Source organism: Callospermophilus lateralis, unplaced genomic scaffold (genome assembly GCF_048772815.1).
Source record: "Callospermophilus lateralis isolate mCalLat2 unplaced genomic scaffold, mCalLat2.hap1 Scaffold_113, whole genome shotgun sequence".
In the NCBI taxonomy this organism is placed as follows: domain Eukaryota; kingdom Metazoa; phylum Chordata; class Mammalia; order Rodentia; family Sciuridae; genus Callospermophilus; species Callospermophilus lateralis.
In genome coordinates this window covers 3,196,100-3,216,510 of record NW_027511570.1, presented here as the reverse complement: position 1 = coordinate 3,216,510, position 20,411 = coordinate 3,196,100, and the positions used below count along the sequence as shown (strand labels likewise).

Genomic DNA, 20,411 nt, shown 5'->3' with positions numbered 1-20,411 from the left:
GAAAACTGGTTTTATTTTCTTTTTCTGTATTGACACCACAGTAAACCTGGCTTCTTGTCTCAGACTTCACATATGAATACAGTGGAAATGGTCCTTTAAAGAAAGTGGGAGGCACAAAAGATTTCAAGAATAAACAAAATTATCCCCCCAAATTTTGTGTTTACTTGGGCTGAGACAGAACCCCTCTGTGGGCACTTGCCAGCAGAAATGCGAGCTGCCCGCACAGCCTGGTCTACCCTGTGGTGGAATGTGCCTAGTGCCATGTGTGTGTTTGGTGGCTCTGCTAGGAGGCAGCCTGTGCAAGCTACTTTTCCATCTCAGCAGATGGTGCCTGGGGCCAGAGTTTGCTCACATGTGCTTCTTGAGGAGAGCTGTCAGCCAGAGAGGTTCTTGTTCATGATTGGAAGTCTGCTGGAGACCTTGGGGAGCCTGCTTGGTGTTCACACCCCTCCTGTTTTTCCATCCTCAGCTCTGGGTGGAGACCACTGTGCAGGCAGAGGCCTGGAGGCTCAGCACAAGACCTGCTTTGGTCTTCAGACTCCATAACTCAACAGGAGGTGCCTGCCTCCCTGTGGGCCTCTCACACTGCAGACCTTGGAGCACAAGCTCAGGAAGGACCTTGACTTCTCAGCCTGACTTCCTATCCTGGCTCACAGGTGGGGCTGCACCACTGAGGACTGCCCCTCTCTAGAAAGCTTGCCTTCAAAGGCCAATATCTACTCTGCCTGCACCCTGCTGGTCTGGAGGCAAACCCTTCTGCCTCCACACCCACACTGTTCTATCTTGCAAAAACTGAAACTTTTTTTTAAAAAATATTTATTTCTTAGTTGTAACTGGATACAGTACCTTTATTTATTTATTTTTATGTGGTGCTGAGGATCAAATCCAGGGCCTTACATGTGCTAAGCAAGCTCTGTAACACTGAGCCACAATCCCAGCCCCTGAAACTTAGATTTTTGTCTCTCTTCTTTCTCTCCTTCTCCTCCTATTCCTCTTTTTTTTCAAAAAAAAAAAAAGATTAGACCCAGGAGGTGAAAGATGGATACATAAAAATTTATCAACTTAAGGGAAATACTAACATGAAGGGTAGAAGCAGAATGGGATGTTTGTTTCTGCTAACATTCCCTTCAGGGGATTTGAACTGTGTGAAGAAGTGAGATAATGGGGTTTAGTGCCGCTGACTTGGAAAACACTTGCATCAGTGAATATGAGTGCTTTGCCCCTGCTGGGTGAAGGGGACAGCAGCCAAGACCATGGAGAGACATGCTCCCAAGGTGTTGCCAGTAGCAAATGTGGGAGGAAGGTGTTTCCCCAGCACCTGTAGCTCAATGCTGGGTAGCTGTGGCTTGGCTTCTCCTTCCCATGTCCCTGGTGTGAAGGTGTCCTGAGATTAAGACCTCTGCCTCTGAAGGCCAGTTCTTGACTAATGTCACCAATAGCCTGTCCTGGAAAAGCAGTCTTGCCCTGCACTCTACTCTCTCTGACAGCCCTGGCCCCAGGCTTCACCCAGCCAGTCTCTCCTGGGTTCCTCTTTCTCAGCTGGCTCCAGGATATTCTCCCCTGGCCCAGCTGACTGAAAAGCCAGGGGAACACCAGACCCTGGCACCCACACACCCCTCTAAGATGAAAGTTGCCTGTATTGATATATAAACACAAAGAATTTCACATCAGCCTTCTTAATCCTACCTATGATTGAAGCACATTCTAGATCTTTCTTTCACTATTTACAACACTAGGTCCTTCATCTGTGTTCATCACTTTCTTTCATGTTTTAGATAACCATTTACAGCACACTGCAGACCAAACAGCTTTCCCACCTATTTTATCTGAGTGAAAGAGGCTAGGGAGGTGTCTAGTTTCTGCCTTCCAGGAGGCAGTGTTCCTGGATTTAAAAAGAGCTGAGATCAGCTACACAGAGACCTGGGGCTGACAGGTGGAGAGGTGTTGATTAGTGACAAGTGTTTTGGCTACTTAGATTTTTGCATTTTAATAGGGACAATTCCTTAACTAAAGGAAAGTAATTTCTAATGGTGGGAACTCACTTAGGGTGTTAAGAATGAAGTATAGAGGGAATGAGGGCTTCTAGCAGCATCTCAAAAGCTGTTCTGATAGATGTTCAGTAGAAACTGAAGACTGGATTTTTAAATCAAAAAAACATTTTAACAAAGATCATTGCCTCTTTTAGTACTCCTTTCACATTTAGCTGAGTTCTGGATCATTCTAAGATGAGGAGAGATCCCAGCATTAGGTATAAACCTGAGTACCATCTGTAACCCATAGCACTGAGGGAACTGGAGCCATCTACAGGGTGCCTGGAATGTGGGAGTTCCCTAAATCTCCTGAATGGAGGATTGATGTGTGCAAATGCCCAGGAGTTGAACAATATCTGCCCATAGTAGAATGATGTTGCTATGTCTCCATGTCCTGGGTTTGGAGGGGTGAGACTACAGAGGACAGGAACTGCTATTTATAGGCATTGTGCACTTGCTTGACTTCCTCACATCTAATGGCTGATTTACCTAGTTCTTATTCATTAGAAATCCTTACACTCATTTTAAAGGTGAGGAAAGTGGCTTGGTAAGTTATTGAAAGGTCTTCTTGTCTCCCAAGAGTGTGCTAGGCCCAGGATGATATTTTTGCCTAGAATACTTCAAACTACCAAAGGCATTGCTAATAGAAGCCTAGGCACCATAGGGCTTCTCCAGACACTGGGCTTCTTATTAATGATCTCAGAGAAGAGGCATATATTCTTCCAGACCTATCACAGAGGGACCTGCCTGTCTGGGGTGATCTTCTGAGGCACTCTCTGTGAAGTGTTGGGTATTAGGAGTACTCCCCAGCTGTACCAGCCCCGTGGTAACCACGCTGAGTGTTGCTCTCCTGCAGCTGATGAACTTCTGTAAATGGTTCAGTTCTACTTCTGGTTTAGGGAGACATGATCCCATGTGGAAGACACAGCAGAGTGGGGGGCTGGGAAGAGTTGGAAGGTAATGACCACAAAATCCCAAAGGAGAGACTGAGGCAGAGCAGGCCACCTGCTCCCTGTGGCCATGCCTGTCCTCCTTAGGATGGTCAGTACACTCAGGCTGGCAAATAGCACAAGCCCCAGAAGGTGGAGCTCAGTGAGTTTGTCATACCCGAATGTCAACTGCTGCTGAAGGGCATCTCTTTAAACTGTAGTACAATACAATGCTTGTTGCTTTACTTTCTTTTTTACATTTTTTAAAATTTATTTTTATTTTCTAGTCATAGTTGGACACAAAACTTTTATTTATGTGGTGCTGAGGTTGGAACTCAGGGCCTTGCACATGCTAGGTGACCACTCAACCGCTGAGCCACCACCCCAGTCCCAACTTTCAGGCTTATATTTAAGATTCTTTAAAAGGAGAATTAGGTATCACTGCAAAGCATCCAGAATTTTACTAATTTGTTCAAGTGCAAAGGAGTTCCCTTTTTATGTGTGCATTACCCAGGTGCATAATTAGTGTAAAGGAATTTGAGCAGGAGTGAGCACAGTTGGGTGACTCCATTATTACCCAAGATTTTCCATTCCTCTTTGTGAGGAAGTCAGGCTAGGTGACCTAAATTTGAACAACAATCTACAGTGCATTGGTTGAGTTCAGATAGAAAATGAGGCTTTCTCAGCTTTGGGTTGTGGGAAATTGGAATCGCTCCTGTGTGCTGTTGCCCATGAGCTGCATGGGGTGAAGACACCTGGGAAGCTGAGCAAGGGGTTCCTTCTACTTCCAGTGAGACACCTGGGAGGACTGTGTTCCCAGTGCATGTGCTTCTATTCCTTCTTCTATGTAAGCCATTTCCCATAATACGTGGCTCTAGGTTTTTATCCAGATCCTATACGTTTCTCATTGTTTTGCTTAACTCAGGGGTTTTGAAGGGTGTAAAACAGGGAAGGGTAGACTTGGAATCACTCCTAGTACCTTTATAAGCAAATTGAATAACAAAATGCAACTAGCAAACGTGGCTTTCAAGACCCAGGGCCATGGCTTCATTTCTTCAGTGGCCTGTCATTTATTGGTGGCCTGAGGAGGCCTGGCAGGTGACCGTCCCAGGAAGGATTTCTGGTGTGCGAGCACATGCAATCCTGTGCCTGTGCTTTGGCCAGGTGTCAGAACAGGAGCGAGGTCTTCCTTATCAGGTGTGCAGTCCTCATGGCACAGATGGTTTCAGAGAGCAAAGACAAACTTGCCTGGATCCAGATCTCTGCTCTAGAAGCCTCTACCTGTAGGACCTGATGAAAACATTGAATCACCTGAGACTCATATGCCCTTTAGTGAGATGAGGATGTCAGCAACCACATAGGATATGATGAGGAGGTTTAAAGAACACAGAGCAGCCCATGGAGAAGCACCCGAGGATGAGTGGTGCAGGACCCTAGGCTTTGTGTTCCTAGGTACCTATTTTTTATGCAGCTGAGGAGAGGGTGGTGAAGTATCCTGGGCTTCCTGTTCCTAGGCACCTCTGTCTATGCAGCCCACATTACTGAGCTCAGGCTATTTTGAGATCTTGTTTCTAAAGCTGTGTGACAGTGATGAGCGCACTCTCATGTTGCCCAAGATTGGATGATACCTTCAGTACAGCACTCCCTGGGAACAGAGCCATGGTCTGAGTAGTGACCCCAGGTGCATCTGGAGTGTGGAGCCATCAGAAAGACCCAGAGATGAGCTTTGTGGGAGTTTATGTGCAAAGCTGAAAGCAATTTTGTTTATGAAAAGTTCTATTTTTTTTTTTTTTTTTTTTGCTGAGAGTTCAATTAACTTCCCTAAGGTGCATGCATTCTTAAAGGGAGACCCAACAACTTTATAATGAAGAAAGGGAGAACTCCAGCCCAAAGGCTCTTTGTATACTTGGCTTTCCTGACCTCCTGCCTTTGGCAAGTAGCAGCCTAATTTTGTGTCTGTAGGCACTGGGTGCTGACTATTGTGGCAAGGTTCTTGACTTGGTTGAGACTCTGATCCCTTAGACCCCTTAGTATTGGCCACTACTGTTTAGCTAATGGGAAAAGGTTGTTTTATTTCAAAGCAGAGCAGATAAATTCACAGAGGTGGACATTACAACATGCAGTGACTGTCTTTGGGAGAATGACAAGGCCAGGACTAAACCTTAGAATAATATTGACTGGAATGTAAAGATTGGTGCCCTCTGCGACCACTCTGAAGTTGGGTCCTGTCCCCACTCCCTCCTCAGCCTGCAAGGGCAGCGCTGGGCTGTGACTCACCTTTATCCTTTCCTGCATGGAAGGATTTCAGAGATGCCAGCTGTCATGGATGCTTTTCTCCAGTTCTCCACAAGTCACACACCTGAAGCCCAACTCCTACATGTGGCCACTCTGCTTATCTTTCTCTATGATCATGCTGTTGTTTAATGATATAGGGCCAAAGGAGTCAGCCATCCATCTTCGTTTGATTTTTGCTGACACAGGAGCTTCCCAGGCCAGGGAAAGGTCACCCAGGGGCTGTTAGCCCTCATTTGCATGATTGTGCTCCTCCTAACCACCTATAAGTTACATCTGAAAGATTTGGGCCAATGTCAAGCCACCCTTGGCTTTCTACATGGTGGTGTTTACTCTTACCTATGCTCATTTTGGGCTCCTGGATGTCACAACATGTTTCTCCTCTTTCTTCTGTGCTTTGAGATAGCCTTGAGTATGGAGGGCCCAGTTACAGAATGTTATGATACAATCTCACAATGTTTACAGTAATTTCAGTGTCACTTTGTGATTATTTCAGGGCCATTTTGAAGCATGACTGGAGAGAATCGTGGCCCTCAGCACATTGGGATGGAAGCCATGAGCATACTCCTGCCCCATGCAGACTCAGGGAGGCAGAGACTGAGTCCTGTTCTCCATAACAGATCCCAAAACTGGAATTAACTGAAGCATCTGAATAGACAAAATCCCAGGATCCTATTAGGAAGCCCAGAAAGAGGAACTGCCCTTGTCACAACCTCAGGCCACATCATCAGTCAAGAGGACAGCCCACATCCCTCTCTTCTTCCCATGGTTTCCTCTGAGTCACTGAGCTGTTCTCTGCTGTACTCTGCTGTCTCTGGTCTCTGGGAAAGGGGACCACATTCCCCTGGTTCTCCTCCCTCTGGGGCTCACTGGATCATATATTGTATCCTCCCTGAAAGTAAGTGGCTTCCACAGCCATTCTTATGAGGGTAGTTGAGGGCATTATCACCTCTGGGCTGCCAGAGGGGACACATTCAAGTTCTTTCTTTCCTTCACGTGTGGTCACCTTGAAATGTGGGCTTCTGTCTATCAGCCTGGGTCCACAAGTGGCCTTAATGGCAGTTAGTAGTAATGCAGAAAGCTGAAGTGGCTTGGGCAGTTTCAAGGCCTGGAGAGACAGGGGTTGCTGTTACAGAGCATAGCCTGTTCCTGTTGACTGACAGATGGCATTAACAGATTTCCTCTCCGAGGACATGGCACACTTCCTGGTGGTAGACATGGGCCTTCTCTTTCACTCTATCTTAGAGTCCTCATTGACAGGATGTCATGGTTCATTCTGGACAAACATGCCTTGAGATTGTGGAGATCTTCAGCATGGGGGGCCTAGGGTCCATAGAAGGAAGAGAGAGAATGAGAGAATACAAATGGCCACTATCAATATATTAAAGAACAAATAATTTCACACCTTCACTGTTGTGTTTCAAATTCCAGCACACTATTCCCACATATAGCTCATTTCAATTTTATGCAGTCACCCTGTTCACATGTCACAGCTTCTCAAGTTTATAAACATCACCTTCTCTACAACAGAAACAATTTGGTTTGGAACTAATCCAGGTCCATTGTTTCTTTAAAAAAATCCTGTCTTAATATTAAACAAAGACTAGTGGGGGGAGAGAAAGGGAGAGAGAAGGGAAAGCATATGGAAATGGTAGGAGACCCTCAATGTTACACAAAATTACATATAAGAGGTTGTGAGGAGAAAGGGGGGGGAAAGGGAGAGAATTGAACAACAGCAGATGAGGTAGAGAGGGAAGATTGGAGGGGAGGGGTGGGGGGATAGTAGGGGATAGGAAAGGTAGCGGAATACAACAGTCACTAATATGCCATTATGTAAAAATATGAGTGTGTAACCAATGTGATTCTGCAATTTATATTTGGGGTAAAAATGAGAATTCATAACCCAAATGAGTCAAATGTATGAAAGATGATATATCATGAGCTTTGTAATGTTTTGAACAACCAATAAAAAAAATTTAAAAAATTAAAAAATAAATAAATAAGTCAAATTATACTCTATCATCATGTATAACTAAAAAGAACAACAATGACAAAAACAACAAGTTCTTGCTGAGTTTCTGAGGGTCTTGCCAATTTGGTAAGATTAGACTTGACCTTGAGATCCTCCTGCATCCTCCTCCCTAGCTGCTGGCATCACCTGTGTGAGCCACTGTAAAATTTCCCTATTGAGAACCCTTTAATTGAATAAAATATGTATTATTTAAAAAAAAATCCTGTCTTCCTCAGACTATTAGTTTTTATGACTATATCACCTTTTGGAATCCACTAACTTCTTACTATTAGAAGAGATGGTAAATACATTCAATTATACACATTTTCCAGAGCATAATGTATTTTATTTTATTCAAACTTTTTATAAACCTCCAGAGGTTAAGTATTATATCACTTTTACAACTGTGAGATTAGGTGCTTTCCTGAGATCACATAGCTTGGTGATGGTAGAATTGGGATATGAATCTACTTCTGACTTCAAATTGAGGCCTTGTTTTTTTATGGTGCTTCCCTGCAAGAAGATGTTTTGTTTTGGTGGAAGAAGAGAGCTTTAATGGAAAACAGAGGTGCAAACAGCTCCATTTATTATTTTCTTTCTAACTCAGTCTGCATTGCAAATATTGATGAACCTTAAGAGTGTATCTGCCCCCTTTTTGCCCCTGGGAAAGAACACAAGCTAAATATTCTCTGTTAAGAGGCAGAGACAAAGAGCAGAGTAGATATTTAGTCTTTCTAAAGCCTTTGGTGAAGACCAGATCTCCTGATACCCAAAGAAGTTAACAGAGCTATTCACGAATAACTAAGTTAAAATATATAAAATAGATTCCAAAAGTTATTTTTTACAACCTTTCCAGTTAGTTTTAATAAACAGTTGTTTATCAAACTCCTGAATTCACTGGTTTCTAAAACAAGACTTAAACCAAATTCTGAAACTTAGGAAACTATTAAGAACCATATAACCTAGACCAAAAACTTATTTCAAATTGTCTTAGAATCACTTTTCAGTTTATAGAAAACAATACAATTTTCTCAGGACAATTCCACATTTTACTGACCTCATTTCTACATACCCCTTACTACATATAACAGAGGCTGTAGAATAAATTCATTTTTATTTACATAGCACAAAATATAACTCTCAACTTATGAAAGAACTTATGAAAAAAATCAGAAACTTTTAGAGTATCTAAAATTATTTTTTGGTGCCAGGGACTGAACACAGGTACTTAAACACTGAGCTACATCCGCAGCCTTTTTATTTTTAATTTTGAAACAGAATCTTTCTAAGTTGGTGAGGCTGGCCTTGAACTTTCAATCCTCCTGCTTCAGTCTCAGTTACTGTAATTACACGTGTGGATCACCACATCCAACACAGAGTATCTAAAATATAAATATTATATTTCTTATACATATTTTTCTCCTTACATGAAAAGTGCTAAGTAACACTTAAATGCCTTATGTTAAAGAAAAAGAAAATTAGGTACTTCTCACTTAAGAGAGTTGAAATTATTTAAAATTAGGGGTGAGGGTAAAAAATGAGTTATATATTCAATGTAAATTTTATTAAAACCCATATATAAAATATAAACAGAAGGGAATCTTTCCTAGAAGGGAATACGTATTACCTACTTTTCCTGCCAAGGTAGGTAAATTATATTACAAAGAAATCTAGAGGAAGAAAGTTTGAGTTTCTTTCCCTTATAAATGTCAGTAAAAATAAAATCCATAGGGTCAAAATATTTAGGGTTATAACTAGAAATATATAATCCTATTTTTATGACATGGCAGCTAGTTGAAATAAGTTAACACAATCATTTGAATTGGTTGTCTGCATACTGGACAGGACTTATTCCTTTTCTTTAGCTTCTTTGCACATGTGAAGCATGACATAAGATATCCTGATTTACCATAAACATTTTTAGGTCAACCTTGGTAAATCACACATGGATCAATGACATTAAGGAGAAAATCAGTTTTCACACCTTTTTCTTTGTCTTGTGTTTCTTCCTTCTCATACTCTTTGACATCTTCTTGACTGTGATAACTAATGCTATTTGAAGTTGATAGTTGAGAATAGTCCTCACTTTCTTGTGACTGGGAAGCTTGTGTGGTCTTATCATTTTCCTCAATACATGATTCTTTGGAATCATTTGCTGTAGTTTTTTTGTTTTTTCTCCAGCATATCCAAGCCTTCTTCTGCCTGTGTTGAGCTTTCTAGTTTGGATGTCACAGAAATTCCCCCTTTATATTCAGGAAGCCAGTTCTCATGAAGGGTCCAACATCTATTGCATTGTGGTGGAAAGGGAGGATTCATTTCATTGCATGAAGTACACTTCCAATAGTCAGCTAAGGAAATTTCAGGATCTTCTTCAAATGAATCTGTATCACTTTCCCCTGCCTGATACACAGTAACTCAATTCACCACATCATCTTCATCTGAGAGTTCTTGTCCTTCTTCACTAAGGCTATAATCCTCTGAATCAAGAGATTCAACTTCAAATTCTACACTAAATTGATCTGAAACTGAATCCTGATCCAACCAATCACTGGAATGTTCACTCACACCATCTTCAATATTCATATTTGATGGAATCACTACTGATTCACTTCTACTGATTCCTTCACAACATATTTCCCTTTCTACACACAGAGCCATGCTTTCATCAAAGGAAAGGAAAATACTATCAGATTTGTGGTGCTTTTGTCATTCACCAGATAATTCATATAAATTTTCTTCTGTCTCACAAATTGCTCTCCTTTTAGATGAGGTAGTTGGTCTAGAAACCAAACAGGAAGATGAAGTCTTCTCTCCCTGTAGTTCTAGCATAAGGCCCTTCTGATACACTCCCACCTTCAAGGTGACACCTGTTCTCACTCACTAATGTGCTGGCATCTGATGGTTCTCTTTCATGGTGTAAGTGTCTTTTTGTTCATCAACAGACTTTAACAACTTTAAAAGCAATGGCTTTGGTCAAACCAGGGTCTCTTGTTCCGAAGCTGGAATCTGTGAGGTGCTTACAGCACCATCAGTAGAAACAGATATGCTTGTATTGCACAATGGACTGGATCAGTACATAAAATTTGCCACATATCGTGACCACGATAGACAAAAGTGAGAAAGGATCTCTTAGGAAAATAAATAAGTGTTGGATATAACTATGTAAAAATGCAGGGAAAAGGCCTAAGAATCCATGTTTTCAAAATATATTTCATGACAATATTTTGCTGGTAGCAAGCAAATGAATTTGCTCAAAAGTAGACAGCAAACAAAATAAATTTGAAACCAAATAGATTGAATTCTTTTTCTTCTTCTTTGAACTCCCACTCATTAAACAAGTTCTTACTGTATCATCAATTTTAATTATTTTCCATTTATTGGGCACTTGACATATTAAGAACCTTATTGGATATAGTGAGAACTCATTCATACACAGTACCCTAAAATAAATTAGGTTGAGGGGTAGTAAACTAGTAAGAACAGCCTCTGTTTAATTTCTGGAGGCATCTAAGAATTAAAAAAACTTTAGAGAAGCTAATAAGAAAATTTAGAAAGTGACCAGAGAGGTTGTGTTAGGTCACTATTTCTCAAACATTAGCAGACATCTGGATCACCTGTGGATTTTTGTAACAGTGTAGAGTTTGGAGTTCCACCCCCAGAATTTTTGATCAAGCCTGGAGGAGATTCAATAATTTTCTGTTATAATGATTCCTACTAGATACTGTGGTCTGGGGACCACTCTGGAGAACTCTGATGTTTGGGAGATGGCTTTCTAGATTTCTGGCCATTTTTACATTGTCCCCAAAGTATTCCTCTTCTCCATCAAAGTCATAATTGAACCTGTCTCCACATGGATTCTTCCTTGTGACCCATCTGTCAGGCAAGGAAGAGCCCTTCTTCAGGACCTTGGAGGTTTAACAGCAGCAAAGACTTTGACACTCAGCTTGCAGCTTGTATGTTTATGTTACTGATGTACTTTCTTTTTCTGAGGAGAGAAATTATTCTTAAAGAGATGTATTTTATTGATTAACAGTAAGTCAGCTGTTTAAAACTAAAGTAACTAATTTCCAGAATGTCAAGTTAAAAGAGTAGCACTGAAGCCTGAAACAGCTGCAGAGGCAATTGCAGAAGTCTGCGCTCAATCAGTGGAAATCTGAAGCAGCTGAATCAGCTTCATTTTTAAACACTTAAGTGCTTTCTTCTTTCATATAACTCATATTCATTCAACTGTATTATGATTCTCTAAAAAATACCAACATTGTCATTTCTGTATGCATTTTTAAGCCAGTTCTTCTGAAGAGATGAAAGTAAATTTTCAGTCTCTAATGACATAAACTAGCCCTCCTAATATCTTGCTGTGTATAACACATGCTCCCATTCTCCAAGACCTTAAGGGAATCAAGAAAAATGCTAAAGAGGATGGAGAGGCTGCCATTCTGTACACTCTGCACTTTTCTGACTCTTAAATTGAAGGGACTTTATGATTTTGGCTTCCCCTCTACAGGTTTCCTGTTCATTGGCCCTGATGTAGCTTCCCAACTGGAGTCACCATATTAAAATATCTGTATTAGTTTTCTCCTGCTGCTATAATAAATTACCACCAATTTGACATCTGAAATGAATTTATTACTTCACAGTTTTGTGATTTTGTAAAATTTCACCAGGCTAAAATCCAACTTGCTCTAAGGGTGTGTTTTCCTGTTTAGAGGTTCTAAGGAAGGATTCATTTCCTTGCTCACTTGCATTATTGGTAGGATTTAGTCCTTTGTGGCTGTGAGCAGAAGGTTGTTCCCAGCTATATACATTCTTTAACTTGGTCCTTGTCCTCCATCTTGAAACCAGCAAACAGAAGTTGACCATACTGTGCTTGAAATGTTTCCCCCTTTCCATCTTGTCATATCCCTCTGACCTTCATAGGAACAATTCCCTGCTTTTAAGGACTCATGTAACTAGACTCAGTCCAAGTTAATCTAGGATACTCTTTACATCTCAAGATCCATATTCTGAATTATATCTGCAAAATTCCCTTTCCATGTAAGATAATGTATGCATGGAAAATATGTCGAGGAATTAGACATTTTGGGGCTTATTATTCTTCTTATTACACTCTTTAAATAAGACCACCTCTAAAAATGATTATGGCATATTTATTAGTCAGCTTTTTATCACTGTGACAAAATACCTGGGAAAATCAACATAAAGGATGAAAGGAGATCCTGGGGCAGGGCACAATTCCAAAGATCTGGTCTCTCAACTAGTTTCCATCCCCCACAGTTTCCACCACCTCCCAACAATACATTCAGTTATGATACCATCAATGGAGATGATGAAGTTAGACTCTTGTTATCCAATCACTTCCCAAATGTCTCATCTCTGAACATTTCTGCACTGAGGACCAAGATTTTGATACATGAGACTTTGGGGGATATTCCAGATCCAAACTATAATAGCATTACAACAGGAATAAACCAAGGCAAATCATCTTGTGTATGCAACCTAAAAGTTAAAAGTTTAAAATAAGATGGTGTGTGTGTGTGTGTGTGTATTTGTATGCTGGAGTAAACCAGTTAGCTCTATCATCAATTGGTTGAGTTAAAATAAATATTTTAATAGTTACATCTATTGACAAGGAAGTTGTAATGAAGTGCCAGAGATGAATCACACAACTGTGCCTTCAAGAAGTTTCCAGCTAGTTTTTAATAGATGCATTTATGAATGTCCAACTGCCCTCTAAATTAATGTTCTACTTCTATGTGAGTTAGTGAGGATATACAAACATTTTGTTTCAAAGTAAGGACACTGGTTTCAGAAGAAAAATAAATTTTCCTTGACCATGAAGGCACACAGAGAGCAGGATTATAGAAATCTATTATCTAACCATTAGGCTGACAAATCAGGCCCATTGGGTATTGCTGAAGAGAAGATAAAATAAATGTCCTATTTAGAACATTCTTTTAATTAAGAAGTAGAATATTGGGGGTTTTGGTTTAATAAACCACACAGTACCACATTAACCTTTTCTGAAATTCTTATAAGGTTGAAACTGCCTTCCCTGAGGTAGAATTTTTTTCAAATGAATTCTGCCCTCCTTTAGACATAAACGGATTGAAGAACAAAAACATAAATAAATAAATAAAAATATGAAGATGCTATAGCTACTCTTTCCATTAAAAGGTAATTAAAAAATTCAAATTTTGCATATATTCATACATGATTGTATAATGATTTAAAACGAGGCAATTAGTTCAAGACATTTATTGGTTCTAGTTAGAAATGCTTGCATATTTTACACAAATTAATGTTTTATATTTATCTACATTTGAATAATACTGCAATATAAGACTTTATAGCTTGATAATCTTAATGCTATTAATTTGTCATAATCCTATTCATACAAGAATGGCTATAATTTTGAGTTGTGCATTATTTTAATATTCTTAAGATCAACTTGTATCTTACGCATTTTGAAATATTTTTTTTTCATAAGCTGTTAAGCATTTGTACAAAATTTAGGTGGTGTTTCTAGATAAATGTATTTAGAGACATGTATTATTAAAAAGGCATATACAAAATAGTTTAATGAATAACAATATACTTGCATGCTCATCACTAAACACAAAATAGAACATTATGAAATACTTTAACCTTAAACTCTTTATAATTAAATAATTTAATTCTTATTTTGAATACCACATTATTTCTGCTGGATATTTAAATTTTAATTTTCATAATTGTGACTTATATGAATTACCTGAAATTGAGTAATGCCAAACTTGAAAGAGATATATAAAATAAGCCTGTTTCATTACAGGAAAAATATGATAGCAAACAAAGAAAAGTTCCTTTAATTATGTGAAATCAAAGACATTGAATATGAATGTCCACATCAGCACTGAAAATGATGTAATTTACATAAAGGGATATAAAGTTATAGAATAAGATTACAATCAGGAGTGAAATATTATGTCAAAACAAATTTCATTTTACAGATTATAAAATACAATTTTACAGGCTTTTAAAGTTTCAAAAAACAACTAACTCAAAAATGTGTATATATCAAAGAATGTGTTTATATAATGAATGTAATTATGAAGGAATTAAAATTTCTTCTCATTAGTTTAGCATCACAAATAGTAAACTGCATTTGGAATAGGTTTGGAAGCATCATGTCATGAGGGATGGGAACTTAATATGTTCTAGCAGAGCAGCTGAGGGACCAAGGATACTGAAGACAGCATAGAAAGAGGAGGTAAATGAACTGGCTGATAATGAAAAATTGGAATTGGCTGGGAAACCCAAGATTTTGCAGAGCAAGAGTCTGATATGAAAAGTATTCAGAATAGATTTTGAAATTTAAAAATAGCAGGGGAGTATTTTTGAGGGGCAATATGATGTCAATCAAAGTATTAGTTTCAAATGTCTTTATTATTTCAATGATAAAAAATAACCTAGCATATGTGAGTCACTGGGTTAAATTCTCAGCACCACTTATAAATAAATGAACAAGATAAAGATTCATCAACATCTGTAAAAAAAGTAAATTTATGTATTCAATGCACACAAAAAAGCATGTCATATAAGCAAGAAAATAGGCTGAACATAAAAGATGCAAATATACATTTGACATTGTCTTGCATTTCTGACAAATTAGTGAGAAAGTGATACTTATAAATTATTATAATATGAAAGGTTCTATAAAACAAATGGGTACAATATAGTATGACCTTATGTATGCCACAGAAGGTGTGGATAATTGAGTATGTACCTTAGCATGACACTATAGAGGTGGAAATTTATGGTTTAAACTGTAATTTATGGAGTTTAAAGGTTGAATAAGCACAGAAAGGGCAACCTTGCCTGTACTCATTTCTAATCACCTAATAAGAAAAGTAAAGTAAATGCACCTATCTTGACTCATTATGGATAGCCTCATTGATTGCTGAAGTTGATGCAATCTATTGCCACTTTGAATCTGTTCAGTGGATTCAGACTCAGATGGCAGGGACATTCCAATCAGGCACTTTTGGGTGAGAATGTTTCAATTCATTATATGACGCATATGAAAAGCATGGCTTACACTATCTGATCAAGTTTTTATTTCTGAAGCTTTCAATTCTTTGAGATCCATTTCTAGGCATCCTCCTCAAAGCCTGGAAAACCCAGGTTCTGCTGCCACACAAATAATAAAAAAAATATTTAGGGGAAGTGCAAAGCACACTGAAAGACAGAAAATAGTGACTGTGTGGAGTTTTGAGACTGTATCTGTACACTGGAAAGGAAGACCATTTGGAAGAAGTTTTACACAGCAATTGCTATGCCTGAAAGTGATTTTGGTAGATGGGAACTTCCCAGCATAGTCTCCAGAATATAAAAAAATGAACATTTCTATGGAGAAGATTATTCCTAAGTCTTCTATGTCAAATCCTGTGGGGAATACATCAACAGCTGAATCCTGAACATTCTGTCCTATCTAATCATGGTGTCTTCAGGCATGGCCTGAAGCCTACATGGACAGCTTTGTTCTGGAAGCCTGGCATCTCCTCAGATTGTGTATTACTTAATGCCATATTATCATGAGAGTATTCTGAATTCAGATGTGATTTTCTTTTCTCTTCATAAAAGTGTTGCTGGTATACAGGTGACTAAGTTGCTTTTTCATTCTGAGCTTTCTATATATCTGAGAAGAAGGACCTCAAATTCAGAATGCTGGACTTTTTTCTTCAGTTTTATTTTTTAAAGGTTTCAAAATATAATCCTATAATTTCATTTTCCTGTTCATTTTCCCAATGCCAAATTTATTATTCCACAACATAATAAGTTGTTTCACATATTTCAGATGAACAAATTATTTTGTAACTATTTTTTCCAACACTAGTTGACATTGTTGTTTTTTAATTTTTTTTAGATATAAGTGGACACAATATTTTTATTTCATTTTTTATGTTGTGCTGAGGATCAAACCCAGTTCCTCAAACATGCTAGGTGAGTGTTCTAACTCTGAGCCACAACCCAAGCACTAGGTGGCAGTGTTATGGAATTTTTATCCTCCAGTTTTTGTTTAATATGACAGAAAAAAAAGTGTCACTGACACTTTGTAATGAAATACTTATTCTTTTCCTCTCTTTGTCTTTCATAGAAACAGATACCTTACTTGATTGTCTTTGAGTTGTGATTTCCTCTTGTGGACTTTACAAGATGATATGTCCTCTTTTCACTCATGTAACTCTCATACTTTCTCCTTAGTCAGGGGTTTCTGATGTATCCATAGCTATCATGTCCACATAGTTTTGGAGTGTATAGCCTATTTGTGTCTCTGTGTCCTCTTCTGACAAAAGTAAGTAGTGTGAAATATGGTGTTCAGATTATCTGGTGAGTAATTGGATGCCCTGGAGCTGAAAGAAATCTCTTGAAACACCCTTCACTTAAGTCTATCATTTTTTTTTTTTGACTACTGAAAATACTGCTATGTGATAATGGACATGCAGTCATTTCTTTGACTTCCTTTTCTAACTTCTTGAAATTCTACCCAGAATTAATGTAATCATGTTATGTGTTAGCTTTGTTTTAAATAGTTCAACGAGTCTACATGATTTTCCCAAATGAGTTTTCTAAATTTACATTTTTACAAACAGTGTACAAGGATTTCTTTTTTTCTATATCCACAGTTTCTTGACTCATTTTTATTTTTAAATTATTGACAAAACTGTTCTCCTTTTTAGTGTAGGCACTGGGGATTGAACTCAGATGCACTAAACCACTGAGCCACATTCCCAGCCCTAATTTGTATTTTATTTAGAGACAGGGTCTCACTGAGTTGCTTAGTGCCTCACTTTTCTTGAGGCTGGCTTTGAACTGCAGGTTCTCCTGCCTCAACTTCCCAAACTGTTTGGATTACAGGCATGTGCAACCATGCCTGGTGGCATAAGCTACTCTAATAGTGGTGTTCAGTATACAAGTGTCCACTGTTTGGCTAGTGCATCAAATTCATGTTAGAAGATTGTAGAGTCCAATCTGTCAAGTGGCCACAGAGAGAGTGTGTAGAAAATCTTTTCTGGGAATTAACAGATATGTGCGCTTTCTAACCTCTTCTCTGAACTACTGGTTGGGTTTTAGCAGCCCATAGACATGCTTACAAACCAATAGAAGGCCTCGGGTTTTGATCTAGTAGATATTTGCATATGATCAGTAAGCTTTACTCCCAGAACTTTGAGGGCTTGAAATGTCTTTCTATTTGTGGTCCTCCTGCCTAAGCCTTATATATTTTTTTTTCAGAGTGTTTTGTTATATATGAGGAAAATATTTTTTTTGTCCATTGAGTGGAACATGTTAAAAGATTAGATGGTCAGTGAAGAAATCATTTTTCTCCTGGGAAAAATTGGCAGTCATGGAATTTTTAGAAGGGAAAGCTGGAGATTGGAGCTCTTTGTGTGTTGAACACACACAAATGCATAAACCAAATATTTTGTGATTAACTTCTTTCTCCTGATCTCAGGGTTTAAGCACATGGATGCCCTTGCATGGATGTAGATAACTATCACTTTTTCTGTGTTCTTAGCACTTATAAATGTCAAGATCCTTCTTCAGCACAAGCAAAATTAAGCTGTAAGCACAAAAACTATTTACAGGTATTGTGTTATATATATGGTCCCAAACTTTCTCTTTTCAGGGTGACACTGGCTGTTGGTAATTCTGTTCCAATTACATAGTACAATGCCTAAGGCTGAACTGAGGCCCAAGTTTACCCTAGCTTTTTAAAATCATCAAGTGGCAGGTATTTTCCCTGCTGTTCAATTTATATAAATCTTTCAACTCATTTTTTTACTTTGCCTCAGAGGAACTTGAAACAATATTTCATTCAATGTATCCATGGATGGCGAGAGAGTCAGTATCTCCTATTCTTTTATATTCCCAATATTGCCCTCACTTAAAATATGCCTTTTATTATTGTGCTGAAATTTGAACCCAGTGCCTTGCATATTGTATACAAAAACTATACCAGTAAATTCTGCCCTGTAGTTGATTTTCCTTTAGGTCTGGCCATGTCATCCTTTCACATGTGGTGAGTTTCTTAAGGTGTTTAGATTTATGTTGGCTTTTCAATTTTTATTAAATAAACATTGAGTTTTACAGACATATACATTCATTTATGGATATTGTTTTATATTATGATTCTTTGGTTTTTATTATTGAAAAATAAGTTCTTTTAATTCAGAATTTGAGTGCTAATTTTATGTATAACATATAACATTCCAGATAAATTTTAGAATTTTTCTCTGGTCACTTCTTCCATAAAAGTAAAATATGCTAACATTTTAATGAGGTGATGCTTGAGATTTAGGGGGAATTTTACATCTTGGTAATGATAAGTTTTATCATGTACACAATAGTGAGTATAATCAAGTCTTTTATATGTATATATTTATTTTCTCAAACTCTAAATATTTTTAAATATGCATGCATGCAAAATATTATATATATGTGACTTCTACATAAAACTATTTGACGATTTACATATTTGTCAAACTGGATATATTATGATAAAATGGGTTCTGGAAATCATTTTCCTCACTTTATTCTTATATCTTTCTCAATGTACATTGCCTTTTCTTCATGTTTTGAGTTTTATCTGTTTGGACCAATACTGTCATATCTTTATATGTCATCATGGTTAAGATGTGCAGTAATTTTTATAAGCATATTCTTCTGTTGGGGAATAAGCATGTATTTTCAATAGCCAGTTTCTTCGAAGAAATAACAATTTTTACTTCATCTTTAGTTCATGAAAATTTGTTTCATGTGTTTACTCATACTATTTAATTTTGTCTCACAGTTATTATTTTATTTGTCATTTCCTAATTTCTAACGCTATTGAGATATCTTATGATTATTTAACACTTATGTTTCCTTTTGAAAGATGTATATTGAAATCTGTTTCTTTTTTTTTTGGTTCTGGGAATTCAATCCTGAGGCACTTAACCACTGAAAAATATCCTAGATCTCTTTAAATATTTTCATTTGACTCACAATCTCACTTAATTGCTTAGGTATTCACTAAATTTCTGAGACTGTATTTGAACTCACAATTCTTCTTCCTGAGTATCCCAAGCTGCTAGTATTATAGGAATATTCTACTATGTATATATAGCTTTTATGTTCTCTTCCTTGGAGTCTCAGTTTTTGACATTCTTTTAATTATTATTTACTTTTTTGGTACCCAGTTTTAAAATCAGGGATGCGTAACTACTGTGTAACATCCCCTCCTCTTTTTATTTTATTTATTTTTAAATTTTAAGGCAATGTCTCTAATTTGCTTATGGCCTGAATGAATTGCTAAGGCTAGCTTTAAACTTGGGATTCTCTTGCCCTAGTTTCCTTCTCTCTTTTTTCATATGTGAGGCATACATTTTGTCATATGTGAGGCAGTTAGTTTTTCCTAATTTGTTACTTCAGTTGGTACCATTTAATGGTATCATATCATAACTATAAGTTACAATTTAATATTTCCCTGTTTTGTTATGGAAACATTATATAACTTGAAAACAAACAACCATATTCATGTATTTATTATTGTTATTATTATAATTATTATTATTATTATTATTTTATTTTGGATGATTAAAGAAAGGCTTGCCATACTACTCAGCTACAATTGCGTCCTTTCTAGAGTTTATTTTAAGTATCTCACTATAATGCTTAAGCATTTAAAAATATTTTTAGTTGTAGAAAGACACAATAACTTTATTTTATTTATTTATTTTTATGTGGTGCTGAGGATCAAACCCAGTGCCTTACACATGCTAGACAAGTGCTCTACCAACTGAGTTACAGCACCAGCCCTGAAGATGAACTTTATCTTGCAATTCTTCTTACTTTTCTTACCAAGTAGCTGGTATTACAGTCACCCACCACTATATAAATTGTATAAATCCCTTTCTTGTAAAAGTTTTTGCATATCTTATATTTTTCTTTTATATTAAAATTATTTTTTTTTTACCAATGAATGATTTATTATGTCTTACCAGGAAATGATACCATGACTTTCTTGTTATGCATATATTCCATTGTTTTAGCAGCTTTCTTTGAAAAGAATATCATTTCTTCTCCTTAATGGCAGTAAAGTATCTGTCTTTCATCATTGTATAAATGATG

General features: G+C 37.5%; 1 pseudogene; it reads right to left on the bottom strand.

Moving 5' to 3' along the window:
- Positions 1–9,052: 9,052 nt before the first annotated feature.
- The window catches only part of LOC143386131 (E3 ubiquitin-protein ligase Mdm2-like), a 33,529-nt pseudogene continuing 22,170 nt past the window's right edge, over positions 9,053–20,411 (bottom strand).